General features: G+C 41.4%; 1 long non-coding RNA gene and 1 pseudogene across 1 annotated transcript; both read left to right on the top strand.

The window, feature by feature from the left end:
* Positions 1-3,665: 3,665 nt before the first annotated feature.
* Positions 3,666-17,220, top strand: LOC121749123 (annotated as a pseudogene).
* Positions 13,686-16,610, top strand: LOC121747237. Its single transcript, XR_006039160.1, has 2 exons — positions 13,686-14,398; positions 16,343-16,610. It is a non-coding gene; the product is annotated as an uncharacterized LOC121747237 (long non-coding RNA).
* Positions 17,221-17,544: the final 324 nt, after the last annotated feature.

The following is a 17,544-nucleotide window of genomic DNA, read 5'->3' as shown; positions in this document are numbered from 1 at the left end:
ACGCGATTTGCACGTCATTTTCATTCGTACCACTTGTTTTAACGAGTTTTCTCTCCATCTTAGTTTCTATACAAGAGCAACAACGTGAAATGAGTAACTCGGGTGGTAGTAGTGGTGGTAGTGGTGGGGATGCTGAGGAGTACGAACGACAAATGAACGAAGAGTTGGAGGCCTATACGCCCCGCGAGATAAACCGGTTGATACAAAGGGCCTTGCAGCTGGCGGTACCTCGACCTCCACCCGTTGTCCACCGACGAGCAGTGATTGATCGGGATCACGTAGCTGCACATCAGCGGCTATATGAAGACTGCACATCGTTAGATTTTTTTAGTTAATGTACTTTTTTTAATTTAAATATTATTATTGAATTTTCTCGTATCTGTGCCGTAAATTTAATTCCATATTTTGTGTGATTGTTAATTATTTATTTTTTATAATTTTGTTTATTGTGGCTAGCCTATTGCTTGTCTAGTTGCTTGTCTTGATGATGTGGCAGGAGGAGTTTTAGTCTTGATGATGTGGCAGGAGGTGTTTGTGGCTAGCCTATGGCTGGCCTATTGCTATTGTGGATGCTCTTATGCCAAAAACTCCACTCACCCAAATAGTATACGAGATTGAGTATGTGATAGGCAGTCTGTAAATTTATTCCATGTGTTCGATATTTGGTACCGAGCTTTAGCTATACTAGATCTACCATTTCTACTTACAGATACTTTTGGTGCTAATAAATAGTGCATCAACATGCTATGCGTCGGGGATCGTGGACCTTTTGGCACACACTTTGCGTTGGGGGTCCAATCACGACATGGACGTCGTGGACCTTGTTACGATTAAGGTGGTCCAAAAAGATTAGGCAGGGCTCAACGACCCGTCCCAAAGACCAATTGCTAAGATCCAAGTCCACGGCTCGTGGGCGAATCGAATTTGAGAAAATGAATATATTGTGGTCTTCTTCTCCGAACGTATTTTGATAACAAATAGTTGACTTGGCATGAGATAAAAACTAGTTGTTCTCTAAAACTGTAAACTTTGACATATTTTGATATTTCCCACGGACTTTAAAATTGGACTGTAATATCACAAACTTTACATTTTGTTAATTATTTTCCACGGCAGATCAATCACTATATCCGATTAATTTACGTACATTTTTTTATCTTACTTGTCATTACTAAATTAACGTGACTTTTTTTCCTACTTGCCACAAATTAAAAAGTGGTAAAATATCATAAACATTTCACGGTTGCCTACGTAGAATAAGTTTTCACTGAAGATATCTTATTTTGGTTAGGTTTGGAAATAACAAATAAAAAAGTTTGTAATATCTTAGACCAATTTTAAAGTTGGTGAGATATTAATACCCGAATTTGACCAAATTAACTTTATAATTTTAGTTACCAATTTGACTAAATGATTGCGCCTCCAAAACCCACTTCTTAATTCAGGCACCTCTCATATGCTACGAATTATCGCATGGTCTATATTATTGCGTGCCATTATAAATTACAAAATAAATATATTATCACAAAATTATCTTGAAAAATACTTTGGTCAACAAATTTTTTTCGATCACATTAAATACAAGTGGTTGGGTCCTAGCTAAGATAAAAATAAATGCAAATAGATTACACAAATTTCCCTATGTATGATAATGACAATTACCATAGAGCTTTTAAATAATGGCGGCTCCAAAGTCCACTTGTTATTTTTTATAATAGCTAAGGGCAGTCATAGTATAGTCTAAAATTTCACTCTTTAATAAGATTTTGTAACCTTAATTTTGTTGATTTTACGGTTTTCGTAGTTCACGCTAATGTTGTGATTTTCTGTATCATAATAGTGATAACATTGTCAATAAAACTCATGTAATGAGCTTGTTGGTTTTAGACTAATTAATCTTATAGCTAAGAGCATCCACAATAGGTCGGATATCTCGACGGACAAGCACTAGGACATCCCAAAAACACCTTCTGCCACGTCAGTAGGACATCCCATTGCACAATAGCAGATAAGCACTAGGACATCCCTGTGGACAAGCATAATAATAAAAATTCACAAATTCACAAATACGAAATTAAAAATTCGACACGAATACGGATAAAATGCAACCATCTTATTTCCAAAAAAAACATACATATTTAAATTTTAAGAAAATACATAGTTCAACACCAAAAAAAAAATCATCACAAATACGAATTGTAGAGGTCCCCTGTGACCGGGCGCACTTCTCGAACTCCGCCGAGTACAAGTTCACTTGCTTCTTGACTTGATCCCAGTGCTTGCGCAGTTGCTCACGCTTGCGCTTGTACGCGGTCGGCGGCTTAACCGAATTGTAGAGGTCCGCGATGCGCTCCCAGTACGTGGTCTGTCTCTGGTTGTTGGCGAATATCGGATCTTCCGATATATCCACCCAACACCGGGCCAAAGTGAGAGTTTTGTCGTCGGTGTAGTTCGTACGGCCGGGGGCGTACTCATCGCAGTCACCGGGAGGCGGCAACTTCTGCGCCCGCTGCCGGTTCCGCTTCGCCTTCCCCTTGGCGGCACCGGCAGCTGCGGGGGCGGGGCGGTGCGGTGACGGCTCCATATCAGACAACCCATACGATTCCGTACAGAAATCGGGATCGTAATGGGTGTTGTCGCCGAACGAACGATAATCGCCGGGTTCTGTACCCGGCCAATGCGCCTCTCCGCTAAACGTAGGGCTGTTGGGCTTGAATCCATTTCGTAGTAATTATGTAAATATAAGTTTCGAAGATGAAATCGTGTGAAATGAAATGTTACAAATGAACGCTATTTATAAAAAAACGAAACCGCGTGCCATCGTCCGCGGCCTTCACAATGGGGCGGACGATGTCGCGGACGATGGCCATCGTCCGCAACCATCGTCCGCGAAGGCCGCAATGCAGCGGACGATGGCCATCGTCCGCGGTTTAAGTCGCGCCCGAAGCATAGGCCGCGACTATCGTCCGTGGCCTATGCCACACCCCCACAGTGGAGGCGGACGATGCATGGCGCGGACGATGCGCGCCATCGGGCGTGCCATCGTCCGCCCATTGTGGGTGCTCTTAAATATCTCATTTTTCCTTTTTCATTCGTCCGCAAATAAATGTCTCATTTCATTTTTACTCTATTTGGTAAGTGGACCCTACATTCCACTAATTCATTCACTCACATTTTATTATAAAATCAATATATAAAAAGTAGGTTTCACATTCCACTAACTTTTCTACCAACTTTATTACATAAAGTCAAACAATTTCTTAAAACTCGTGCCGGTCAAATATGGGACATTTAATTACGGACGGAGGGAGTATATTTTAATATACTCCTTCCGTCCCATAAAAATAGGCCATATTTCATTTTTCGTCCGTCCCGCAGAAATAGTCCATATCCATTTATGTAAATCTTTTTCTCCTTCTTCTACCTTTATCATTTATGGGCCCCACAATCCACTACACAATTCCAACTACTTTTTCTCATTCTCTCTTACTTTACCAATTGCACATTAAAACCCGTGCTGATTCTAAATGGCCTATTTCTATGATACCGAGGGAGTAGTAGTTAAACCTGTTGCATCCCAAATAAAATGAAAGACTTGTTGTGACGTAGAGTACCATTTCATATTCTTCTTTTTATACTCATATACACTACCTCAATATATGATGATGTCACTTATTTTACTCTTTTTTTCTCTTTCCATAATCTGCATTCTCTACTTCCAAATAAAGAAACCTAAAAATGGCAACAACAAACTCAAACCGGCCCACCGGGGATGCCGAACATCGGCAACTTGTACCAATTCGAAGGTCGGTTTCCGTACACGTACCTCCAATGCCTCTCCACGCAATACGACCCCGTCATGTCTCTCAAGCTCGGAATGCGGCGCCTCGTTGTCATTACCTCTGCATAAGTAGTGAAAGAGATCACGAAATCACACGACGCCATTTTCTCAAGCCGACCTGCTCTTGTCACCCTGAAGAGGCCGTCATATATGTTGGCAATTGAAACTAGATATAAAATTATAACTATCCCACATCGGTGTTCACATAGACTTGAAACAACTATATAATTCTAATGGGCCACTCCTCCTATCACCAATTGGTTTTAGGATGGAACCCATGGATTTCTATCTTGGTATCACGAGCGGGTAAGGACTCAGGAAAATTTCATCACAGTCCATGAACCTTTCTTGACCTTTTTTTTGCACCTGCACAAATAAAAAACCATGTTAGATTCAGAGAAATCGGACACAGAAACACAAAAAAAATGACGGAAACATCAAGCCAAAGTTCGCCCATGTTTTCGCTAGAACTCGCCGCTCAATTTGCAGAGTTCCTAAGGCTCAGTTTTGGCTCAATACCGAGGAATCACAACCCACCACCACCACCACCACCACCAAAGACTCATCATCCTGAATCTCTTGGACATATTGTCGTCCAAGCCAAACTGGATGGGGAAAATTATCCCCTTTGGGCCGACCTTATGGATCGAGCAATCGGTGGAAAAGGACTAACTTCTCACATTGATGAAGTGTCCGAACCCCCCATCCGATCCGACTCCACTTACCAACAGTGGCATCAACGTGACCACTGTGTGTTCAATTGGATCATCAACAATATCGAAGGCGATTTGGTGAATGATGTATCCCAATATGCCACAGCAAAAACTTATGGGATGGTCTTGCTATCACATATGAGAGTGGGACAGATCCATTCCAGGTGTATGACTTGCACCGACAAACCGAAGTCATCAAACAAGAAGGACTCTCGTTGGAGGCCCTATGGAATAGATTGCAGAAACTATGGATATCCATCGATCGCCATGACCCTAACCCAATGGAAGGAGAAACTGTCACAGCCATAGAAAGGTACAAAAAAATTGTTCAAAAGCAACGATTATACCAGTTCATCACGGCGCTGGATGATAGATATGAAGCTGTAAAAAAAAGATATAATTTGTAGGGACCCTTTACTATCGGCGCGTGTGGCATATGGAATCATCCGTCCGGAGGCAAAAATGAGCAGATTATGGGAGGCAGCATTGCTAAGGAGGCACAACACCAGACAATTGGCACCGGCTTGGACGCCATGAACCGCAGCCGCCCTAGGACACAAAACCCAGCCCCGAATCGGCCATGGAACCGCAGATCAGACGATGACCGGAGCCGGTTGGTGTGCCCACACTGTGGAGGGAAGAAGCACACTAAAGAACGGTGTTTCCTCCTCGTCGGCTACCCGGAGTGGTGGGACGACATGAAAAAATAGAGGGCGGCTCGCGCGGCGGCAAATCGGACGAGCAGAGCGGCAGTTAAGGTGGCAGACAGGGCTACCGACGCTGTTCGAACGACAGGCAACTCATGTGGCGGCAGAGCTCACGGAAAGGAGACTAGTGGCTAAATCAGAGGTGGAGGAAATTGCATTTGCACAGGCGACGGAGTGGGTTTGTGAAGGAGGCAATGAGTCATTTCATTTTAATCCTCCCAAACTATCCCATTATTACAAAAAAAATGCCCCACCTCGGTCAACTCTTGCATTTAGACCCAAGTCAAACCCATATTTTGCAAAAAATACCCCACACAATGCCATATAATGTGAACCAACCCCAAAACTCTAGAAAATCCGATTTTCTCCCCTTAAGTTCCATGTTTTGTCACATAATTCTTCAAATTTACAATTTTCGCCAAATATTGTGTGTGAGAATAAATTTCAAGCCTTGGCAAGTACATCTATAATTGAGAAGTTGAAAAAGGATTCCCAATGGATCTTTGATTGTGGTGCTACAAACACTATGTCCTTTGAAGCATCGGATTACTTAGATGTCATGACCTCCCAGAAGAAATTCATTCAAACTGCAAACGGACATCTGATTCCAGTCCAGGGAGCTGGAACAATTAAAATTTCTCCTACACTCGAGATTTCTAATTGTCTATATGTTCCTACTCTGGCTCATAAATTGCTATCAGTTAGTCATATAACCCGTGAATTGAAGTGCAGCCTACTAATGCAGCCAAACTTCTGTGTTTTACAGGATATCAAGACGGGGGACGATAGTTGGGAATGTCACTGAACACCGAGGATTGTACTATGTGGACAGGATGGCTCAACACGGTACTGCGATGCTAACTCACGGACCGACTGAGGCTCAGGGTCGACTTTGGCATCGTCGGTTAGGATATCCTTCCATAAGATATTTAAAATGCTTTTCCCTAAGTTAGCCAACAATCATTTCTCTTTCAATTATGACACTTGTTTTTTGGCGAAAAGCCACATACATTCTTATAAGTTAAACAATTCTCGTGTTCAAACTGCATTCTCTTTAATACATTCTGATGTTTGGGGTCCTGGTCCTGTTTTGGGTAGTCATGGGTTTAAATATTTCCTTTTTGTTTAATGATGATTGCACACGCATGACTTGGATATATTTTTTGAAATCTAAATCTGAAGTTTTCAAAAATTTTACTCTCTTTTACACTTTCGTGCAAACACAATACAATAGGCAAATCCAAACACTTAGATCAGACACTAAAGGAGAATTTGTAAATGTTAGGATGCAAAGTTTCTTTTCTGAAAATGGATTAGTACATCAAACAACCTGTCCACACATTCCTTAACAGAATGGGGTAGCAGAACGGAAAAATAGGAAACTCCTGGAAATGATTCGAGCTCTACTACTTGATTCCCATGTCCTAAGAACTTTTTGTCCTGAAGCCCTATCCACTGCTGTGTACCTCTTAAATCGTCTTCCCACTCACATCCTAAACTTTGAAACACATCTAGACATCTTCACCACTCACCCTCGAACCAAGAGTGTTCGGATGCTCTATATTCGTCCACGTACCTAAACAAGACCGAACTAAATTTTCCTCATGTTCCATAAAATGTGTTTTCTTGGGATACGGTAAAAACCAGAAAGGCTATAAGTGCTATGATCCAAAATCCAAAGGCCTTTTTGTCACCTTAAACTGTGATTTTGTTGAAGCCCAGTACTTTTGTACCCAACTTAGCAGCCAGGGGGAGGAAACACATTCCCAACCAGTTAGTGACCCGCTAAGTTAGTATCTTACTCCAAATCTAGAACCAAATCTAAGCATGCCATTGTCGAACCCAGTGACTGAAATTGGTCCAACAGAAGATGCGAGTTGCAGTACCATCGAGCCGTCCAAAGAGTCCCATGTACAACCTCATGAGTCTTGTGACACTACTCAACCATTGTCTTCGCATGTGATTCCTGAGGTTAGTAACACTGACAACAGTATTTCTACACTTGATACTGACCATAACAGACAGGAAACTGAGACTCCTCTAGAGAGCCCAGAATGCAGTGGAAGGCCGTTTGAGTTTCCAATGAGAAGTACAAGAGGGGTACCACCAAGAGGGATACTCTGTTGCAAATCTCATGCAGGGACAACTTACTGAGATGGCTCGAGCCTTCGAAACAGCCTTGTATGAGGAGGTAGATATACCTCAAACAGCTGAGGAGGCCATGAAGCATAAACACTGGCGGGAAGCCATAAAGAAAGAGATGGATGCACTACTGAGATACAATACTTGGAAAAACTGCAAGCTACCTGAAGGAAAGAAACTAGTTGGATGCCGCTGGATCTTTATCATTAAGCATCGAGTAGACGGTTCAATTGAGAGATACAAAGCCCGATTGGTGGCAAAGGGATACACAGAGACTTACGGGATTGACTATGAGGAAACATTCTCTATGAGGAAACATTCTCCCCAGTAGCAAAGATGAAGTCAGTCAGAACTCTACTATCTATATTAGCGTGCAAAGAATGTCCGCTTCACCAGTTCGATGTGACGAACGCCTTCCTGCATGGAGAACTGAAAACGAATGAGTAAGTATACATGGAGGTCCCTCCAGGATATTCTGGAATGTTTGGAGAAGGACAGGTGTGTAAGTTGAAGAAAACATTATATGGTTTGAAGCAGTCACCGCGAGTTTGGTTTAGAAGATTTGCACAAGCAATGCTAAAATATGGCTATACTCAGAGCCATTCAGAACACACGTTATTCATTAAAAGAAATAGTGATCAAGTGGCATAAATGATCATATATGTGGATGACATGATCATAACGGGAAATGATAAGGAAGAAATCGAGAGTCTGAAGATGAACCTATTTCGAGAATTTGAGATGAAGGACCTTGGACCATTGAAGTACTTTCTGGGAATTGAAGTATTGCGCTCCAAAGAAGGGATATTCCTCCGGCAGAAGAAGTACGTTCTTGATCTCCTAACTGAAACTGGGCTATTGGACTGCAAACCTTCAGATGTTCCGATTATGGTGAATCATGGAGTGAAGTTCGAGGATAATGCAGAGCTGGATGATCGAGGGGAGTATCAACGTCTTGTGGGTAAGTTGATCTATCTTGCACACACAAGACCTGATATTGCATATACAGTTGGAGTTATAAGCCAGTTCATGCACCAACCACAAACAAATCATATGGATGCTGCATTGAGGATAGTCCGTTATCTGAAATGGATGATTGGCTATGGAGTATTGCTAAGTAAAAATGACGACCTAGAGATTGATGGGTATACTGATGCAGATTGGGCAAGTAATCATATAGATCGAAAATCTACTAGAGGATACTTTACCTTTGTTGGAGGTAACTTAGTCACTTGGAAAAGTAAAAATCAGAAGGTGATAGCTTTATCAAGTGCAAAAGCTGAATATCGCGGAATCAAGAGTGGATTGACAGAGATATTGTGGTTAAGGCGTCTGCTTACAGAAATAGGATTTCCACCTACTCAGAAGAGTCAATTATTCTGTGACAACAAAGCAGCCATAAGCATCTCTGAAAATCCATTCCAACACGATAGAACTAAACATGTGGAAGTTGATCGTCATTTTATCAAAGAGAAAATTGAAGAAGGCATCGTGGAACTACCATTTGTAAGGTCAGAAGATCAATTGGCTGATATACTCACAAAGGTAGTGAACCCTAAATTGTTCAAAGAAGTCTTGAGCAAGTTGAGTATCGGGGATGCCGTTGCTCAACTTGAGGGAGAGTGTCAAATATCCCAAAGTCAAGGAATTACCAAGTGAAGAAAGAAGAAAATTAGGAGAAATATTATAATTGATACATTATCATTTAGTCTAGAAATAGGTTATTCTTTACCTAAAATACATAGTATTGAATCCTATATTAAGGATGAGAATGAATAGAAATAAAGGACGACAGAAAGTATTCTCCTCCAATCTCTTCTCTCTATTCTAAACATGTCAAATATCCCAAAGTCAAGGAATTACCAAGTGAAGAAAGAAGAAAATTAGGAGAAAATATTGTAATTGATATATTATCATTTAGTCTAGAAATAGGTTATTCTTTACCTAAAATATATTGTATTGATTCCTATATTAAGGATGAGAATGAACAGAAATAAAGGACTACAGAAAGTATTATCCTCCATTCTCTTCTCTCTATTTTAAACATGGTATCATAGCGGGTTGCCGCGTGTGGGTCAAATTTAACTGATCCAGCAGTATATCTAGGTTGAAACCGATATAATGACTGACCCATCAGTATATCTGGGCTTAAAATTTGGGCCAATGGTCCAACCGATCGGAAAAAAAATTAGGCCAGTTGTCCAATCAATCAGAAAAAAAGTCCAACCCAAAAAAAAGTCCAACCCCTCCAAGTTCACCTTGAAGGGTTTGAGGGAGGGTGTTGACAATTGAAACTAGATATAAACCCGTCAAAGTTCACCTTGAAGGGTTTGAGAGAGGGTGTTGGCAATCAAAACTAGATATAAAATTATAACTATCCTACATCGGTGTACACATAGACCTGAAACCACTATATAATTCTAATGTGCAACTCCTATCACCAATTGGTTTTAGGATGGAACCCAATCATAGACCTAAAAATGGCAACAACAAACTCAAACCACCGGGCCCACCGGGGCTGCCGGTCATCGGCAACCTGCACCAATTCGAAGGCCGGTTTCCGCACACGTACTTCCAACGCCTGTCCACGTAATACGGCCATGTCATGTCTCTCAAGCTCGGAATGCGGCGCCTCATTGTCATCACCTCAGCAGAAGTAGTAAAATAGATCACTGCTTCACATAGACCTAAATATGGCAACAACAAATCAAACCACCGGGCCCACTGGGGCTGCCGGTCATCGGCAACCTGCACCAATTTGAAAGTCGGTTTCCGCGCACGTACCTCCAACGCCTCTCTACGCAATACGGCCCTGTCATGTCTTTCAAGCTCGGAATGCAGCGCCTCGTCGTCATTACCTCAACAGAAGCAGTGAAAGAGATCACGAAATCACACGACGCCGTTTTCTCAAGCTGACCTGCTCTTGTCACCCTGAAGAGGCTGTCGTATAACCGCATAGACGTCGCGTTTTCACCCTACAACGACACGTGGAGGGAGTTGAGGAAGATCTCCACCCTCCATCTCTTCAGCACGAAGCAAGTTCAATCATTTCAGCCCATTTTCAGAGACGAAGTGAGCAAGATGATGGAGAATATTGCTAGAGACGCCTCTTCTTCCACCGTCGTCAATTTGAGTGAGACGACGATGTCGCTTTTAAGTAATATCATCTCCAGAGTTGTGTTTGGGAAGATTTATGGAGGTGATCTAGGGTATGGAAAGGATTGGGAAGATTTATGGAGGTGGTCTAGGGTATGGAAAGGATCGTTTCATGGATCTTCTTCGCGAAACTCAGCCCCTAATTGGAGGTTTTTTTTATGGAAGATTACTTGCCTTGGCTTCGATGGATTGACAGCCTCTCTGAAATGGCTGCAAAGCTCGATCACAATGTTCATAACATGGATTCTTTCTGTGAGGAACTGATTGAAGAGCATATGAATCCGAATAGGCCTAAATCTATGGATGGTGACTTCATCGATATTTTGTTAAGGATTAAAGAAAATGGATCCTCTTCAATTCCTCTTACATTAGACCACATCAAAGCTGTACTAATGGTAATGAATTTTATATTGAAATTACATCTAAATATAATAATTTGAGAAATAATTGGGAGTTTGTTTGCAGAATTTAGTAGCCGGAGGGAGCGACACGGTAGCAGCTGCATTGGTGTGGACGATTATGGCATTGATGAAAAAGCCTTCGGTAACGCCCCACTTTATTAACCCTAATTTTTAAACCCTAAATTTTTTGCATTTAATGCCTTGAAGTCTTTGGATTAATTGACAAGTTAAATGATTATTTGATATTCTTGTGACCTAATTGGATTTAGAGTTTTGACTGTGCGTTGACCGGATCAACTTCGTTGATTACATGACGTGGCTGTTTGAAAATTGATGCGGGATAAATTTAATTATTATTCAAATGAGTGGTTTTATTGCCGAGGCGAAATGACCTTCTTACGGGTTTGAATCGCGATGGTGAAATCACAATGTGAATTTAAATAATTCCTTTCTGTGAGGAATATTTGTTGGACTCAATTCCGTGTTGGATCCGACAAATTAAATATATAATACAAGTCCAATCTTGTGAAATATAAATTGTTTGACTATACAATTTAATTAAATAAAATACAATGCGTCTTTAGCCCAAAGTAATTACACTTAAAATCTATTCTAGAAATTCCTCTTCCAGCGCCAGAAACAATTCTCCCTTCGTCCTTCACGGTTTCAAGCGTTTCTTTCAATCTGCAAATCCACCCCAAAAATAAAACCAGTCAATCAGCCATTAATTCCATATTAATTGGAAATCAATCCCACAAATTTGTTGAAGCAAACTGAATTAAAGAATCAGACTTTAATTCATGAAATCAAATTAAGAACTTATATCGGGGTGGAAACGGAGCTCTAATATCTTTTCAATTCGTGTTGTGTTTCTGGGGGAGGTCGACTAGAGCTTGGGGGAGAGCTCTGAAATTTTTTCCGTTCAATCTGTGTTTGAGGAAGAAAGGAGTCCGATGGGTTGGGAAAGGGTTTAAGGGAGTATTTGATTTTCTTGTTACTGTAATATTTATCGTTGGGTTAAAGTGGAAAGTGAAGGAAGGGAGTAGACGTGGGTAGGGAATGGGAGAATACTTCCATGATTTCTTATTTTATCTTTTTCTTAAATCACTTTGGACTTGGGCCCCTTCAAATTATTTGGGCTGGGGATTATTATTGATTTGGGCTCTAAAAATGTTTATTCTTTGGGCCGATTTTGTTGGAGTTGGTTTTGTCTTGGGGCTGCTTTAAAATAATTACTTGTACAAGAATGGATTCGCAAGAAATTGTTGGATGCGTGCGCGGCGCCGGGCGGCTGAAATTAATCGAGTCCTAATTTGTCACGACCGCACTTTCTAAGGATAGAAAGCGCGGGGAATCGTGACTAATGGGGGATTTGAGAAGCGGGGAAGAAGGGGGAACAACCAAAAGGAGTACGACATATCGATCAAAAGATGAAATTTACATTTATCAATCAAAGTTTCAAATCCCGAAGGTACATAACGTGAATGACATGGTTTGACAATTCCAAGGAAATCAAGGAAATTCTTATAACTTGGCATAGCGGAAGCATTTGAGAGTTAGCTACTACTATGTATGAAGACACAATAGCAACCAGATCATTTATTGAATACTGTCTCTGTCCAATGCTCAACATCCTCCGTCCTCCGTCCACGCTCAACCTGCACATAGGGAAAACATATGCAGGGGCTGAGTACTTGATGCACCCAGTGAACTCATGCCCGAAATACATTTATCATTTAAGTTATGTCAAGCCATCATAGAGTGAAACTCGGATTTTACTTTAAAAAGACCGAGAGACACCAAAATCATTCCTTTAAAAGTGTCAGCGCTGACAATCATCATCCCCCATCATCTACCATATCTGAGCTATCATGTGAAACGAGAATGTGGCCACAAACTCGATCACTGGACCGGCCGACCTAGGGGACGACTCACGATCCCTATCAGTGCACTAGTCCGAGTAGGGACTCACTCCCTAGTCAGACCCGAATTCGTTAACTATAAAAGTCTAGTAGGATATTATCCCAGTAGACAATCAGATAGGCAATTCAAAACATAAAAACGGCATGACATACTATTTTAAACCACCCTTATTTCACCATAAACATATCATTTCAAAATAAAAGAATTTAAGTAATAAATCCCACCTCAATAGCTTAGAGTTTTCCTTAAGCAGTTCCTCGTTCCGACTTTTAGCGTGCGTGCGAACCACCTTTTCGGAAAATACAATAAGTTCACATCAATTCTCTGTAACGACGATATTTAGAATGCATGCACTCCAATTAAGATCTTTTAATTCATTTTCTCAGTTTTCGTGCATTTTCGATTATTCGGCGGCCGCCCAAGGCGTCGCGTGCGACGCCGGTCGGCCGCTTACGCTCGTTCTTTCCTCCGTTGGCTCCTCGTATTTTCCATGACGTCGGAAATAAATTTCCTAAAATTATTTAAGCGTATAATTAAATTATCGCACTATTTTTTCTCTTCGCCAAAATACTTATTTCGCACTTGAGACAAATTATTTGTGCTTCAAATTATTCCGGGATTTAATTAAGTTATTCACCGGACCATCCATTATTTAATTTTTTCTTATCCCAAGGTAACTTAAAAGCCCAACCCACCTTATTCCTCCAAAATAAGATTTTGGCCCAACAAGTGGGCCCAAAATTAAAATATACTCCCCATTCTCCCTCACGCCATTTCCCTTTCCCTCTATTCCACTCTCTCTTCTTCTTCTTTCCCTCTCTCTTCTTTTAAGATTCCCGTCGCCCCTCCCTTTCCGCGTCGTAGCCGCCGGCCTGGTGAGAGGAGTGCTACCGCCGTCGCCTTCGATTTCATAAATGTCGTCGTCGCAGTGGGAGGGGGTCTCCGCCGATCTGCCGCTGCTGTCCTCCAGCCGGAGTTGCCGTCGCAGCTGCTCGTCGGGCGCCGCTGCTGCTCGCTGGAGTCGCCGGCCACCAATGCTGTGTTCGCCGGCTCCCTCCAGCTCCGCCAGCGCCGCCGGACCCTGCGGCGGCGGCGACTCCGCCGTCCACCAGCCCCTCTGCCAGCGCCCTTCCTCCCCCGAAAATACTCCGAACCACCCCGATTCAACCCGCAAGTTACATTTTTATCACCAAGATACGTTCTTTTGCGTTGTCGATTAACTACGGCGATGTTCGGTTCATTGTTGATTGTTTGTTTGATTTAGTTATTTGTGGGAGTTATGGGTGAGATATGTGATGAGATACGTGCTAAAAACTTGTGCATTCGAAAATGGGTAGAGTTTATACCTCAAAGGATCGAACTTGTTTGCGGAGAAGACAAGGAAATGCAGCAACCTCTTCTTCTCCTCTTTAATTGAATGGAAGATTGGGTCGGAGTACTTTAAATCAATGGGTGACTTCACGCACGCTTTTCGAGGACGGAATGGAACACAAGTTAAGGCTTTAAACGAACGAGGTGGGCTTTCGAACTAAAGTGTTTTCAAGAGCTTTCGTTTTAATATATCGGTTTGAGCATCATGTTATGTGTGATTGATTTATTATATCTATTCCAATGATGAGGCGAGATATGTGATCAAAGTGAAAGTGTTGTTGCGCATGTTATGTAGTGCTATGTGTTGATTTATTGAGTGATATTAAAAATTGCTTGGCTTTGTTGATGTGATGTGAATTGATGCTCGACCTTGACAGAAAGTGATTTGTGTTTCAAATACGCTTTTGAGGAAAATAAAGTTTGCAAAAGGGAATATCATGCCATGTTTTTATTTCGAGAAATGCCTATCTGTTTGTTTAGCAAGAGAGTTGTCCCTACTAGACCTATTGAAATCGAATTCGGGTCTGACTAGGGAGTGAGTCCCTACTCAGGCTAGTGTACACCAATGGGGATCGTGAGCCGTCTTTTGGGTCGGCCGGTCTAGTGATCGAGTTTGCGGCCACATTCTCGTTCACAGGATTTGATGTTGATGAGGTTGATGTTGTTGAGATTGATGTTGATGAGATTGATGTTGATGTTGATGATTGCTTAGTGGGGAGTGAGTCCCTATTATGAGTTTAATCGAATTCGGGTCTTAGCAAGGGTGCGTCCCTACTCGGACTAGTGTACACGATGAGGACCGTGAGTCATCGAATGGGTTGGCCGGTTTTCGTGCTCGTGGAAAGTGGCCCCTTACACGGCACCCTAAAGAACAGATATGGCAGTTTCTTAAATGAGTCGAGGAGAAATGGTTGTGTTTTGAAATGATGAGGAAAAAAGATTTGAGGATGAGTTAAAAGTTTGTGTTTGAGATATTTTTAGTGTCTCGGGCCTTTTCAAGTTAAAACCCCGAGGTCACTCAATGGTGGCATGATATACACAACTGTTATAAAATTGTTTTGGCATTTGTTCACTGAGTGCATCAAGTACTCAGCCCTGCATGTGTTTTCCCTACGTGCAGGTTGAGCGGTGACGAGCGCGGTGGGTGTTGAGCATAAAAGTGAAGAATGTCTTTTAAATGTTCAGAATATGTTATGTCTTCATACATAGCATTATTCTACTCTCGAATGCTTCCGCTAAAAGTTGTTATTTTGATTTCATGTATTGTTGAGATAATAATCCCTTTGAGTTGTCAATTGTCGAGATGATACTCTGATTTTTATCCGAGCTATTCCCATTTATTTCGAGCTATGGTCGAGTTGCGTTGTTTTCCCCTTTCTTCCCCGCTTCTTTAATCCTCCCCTAGTCGCGATCAACCGTGTTTTCTATCCTTATGAAGTGCGGGCGTGACATAATTGGGAAAAACTCGTAATCGTTTGATAAAAATAATCGAAGCTTTGGATGCATGCATCTTATTTATTTACTTGATTCATTGTTTTGATTTATGTGTTATTTTAAATTCCAAATGTGATATCTTGCAAGTGAATCGTGATCAGAAGGGAAAAAATATTATTTTGGATCAAGCACTTGAGGTGGGCTTTCTTTTAAATAAGGACAATGTCCTAACTATTTTTATCAATGGGGATGAAATGCGAATATGTTTATCATGCCCTATTTTGGTTATAACGTGCCTATCTGAAATGGCTTTGCCATTTATTATATAAATCGAATTTGAATCCTTGTAGGGCCGCAAACCCTACTTGGATTAGTGTACACCTATGGTAGACCGTGTGCCATCTTATGGGTTGGTCGATCTAGTGACTTGGTCATGTATGAGCAGATATGGTTGACGTCTATGGGAAATTGGCTGCGCAACCATGATTTTGAACAATGGAATATTTTGGTGCCTCGTGCCTTTCTAAAGATAAAACCCCGATGGTTACTTGAAAATGGCATGATAAATATAATATTTTTTATAACTGTTTTTCGGCATAAGTCCACTGAGTATTTTATAGTACTCAGCCTTGCATATGTTTTCCTTATGTGCAGGTTGAGCGGCGACGAGCTGGGTGGTGTTGAGCTAAATTTGAAGTCTTGTTGGTTACTATTTGAACTCCGAGTGTCGTCGTGTCTTCATACACGACTTCACTCTTTCTCTTGAACGCTTCCGCTGAGATAATACTATTTTTCGAAATTATATTTTGAACCCCTTTTACTCTTGGATTATAAATTATGAAATAGTAACTGTTTGTCGTTAGATTTAAGACATTGCTCTGATTTTCCCTCCATTAATTGAATATTTAATATTTTGATCAAACTCTTTATTGAAACCCTAGAATATTTCCCTTTCTTGAAGTCCCATTAGTCACGACCACCCGCATTTATTAACTCTAAAAAGGGCAGTCGTGACACCTTTGTTAATGAAGAAGTTGCAAGAGGAGATAAGGCGGATGGCAGGAAAGAAAGACGTGATGGATGAAAAAGGAATAGAGACACTTCCATATATAAGGGCAGTTGTAAAGGAGAGTCTGAGATTGTATCCACCAACTCCACTTTTAGTACCACGAGAGACGACCAAGAAATGTAGTGTAAATGGTTATGAAATTGAAGGTGGAACTATGGTGTTTATCAACGCTTGGGCTATTGGAAGAGATCCCGCCATGTGGGAACACGCGGATGAGTTCTTGCCGGAGAGGTTTTTGGGGGGTCAGAGTCTGGAGTTGATCAATTTTGGATTCGGGCGAAGAGGGTGTCAGGGAATGGGAATGGCAATGGCCGAGGTGGAACTTGCATTGGCAAATCTTGTATACAAATTTGATTGGGAGTTGCCGATTGGAATGAAGGAAGATGATATTGATTTTGAGTGTTTGCCTGGAACTGCAATGCATAAGAAGAATGCTCTTTGCCTCCTTGCCAAGGCTGTGTAGAGTGTTTAAAAGAGTAATCACCTCTTTAAATAAATAAAGACTATAGTCTAACACAATGTTCTGTACAAGATAGAATTTTGAAAGTCTACATCTACCTTTAATAAAAATACCTTTATTTTTACAGAAACTTAATACCTGTGGATGGGAAAGTAACCAATACACATGTAGCGAATAGCGTGTGTTGTGCGTAGGGGTGGCACGGTACGGTATACCGCATTGAAAATGTCATACCATATACCGTACCGCAAATTGCGGTATGAGAAAATGTCATACCTATACCTTACCGAAATTTAATGCGGTATACCGAAAATTCGGTATGTCAAT

This window comes from Salvia splendens, chromosome 9 (assembly GCF_004379255.2).
Source record: "Salvia splendens isolate huo1 chromosome 9, SspV2, whole genome shotgun sequence".
NCBI lineage: Eukaryota > Viridiplantae > Streptophyta > Magnoliopsida > Lamiales > Lamiaceae > Salvia > Salvia splendens.
This window is presented reverse-complemented; position numbering and strand designations above follow the sequence as displayed.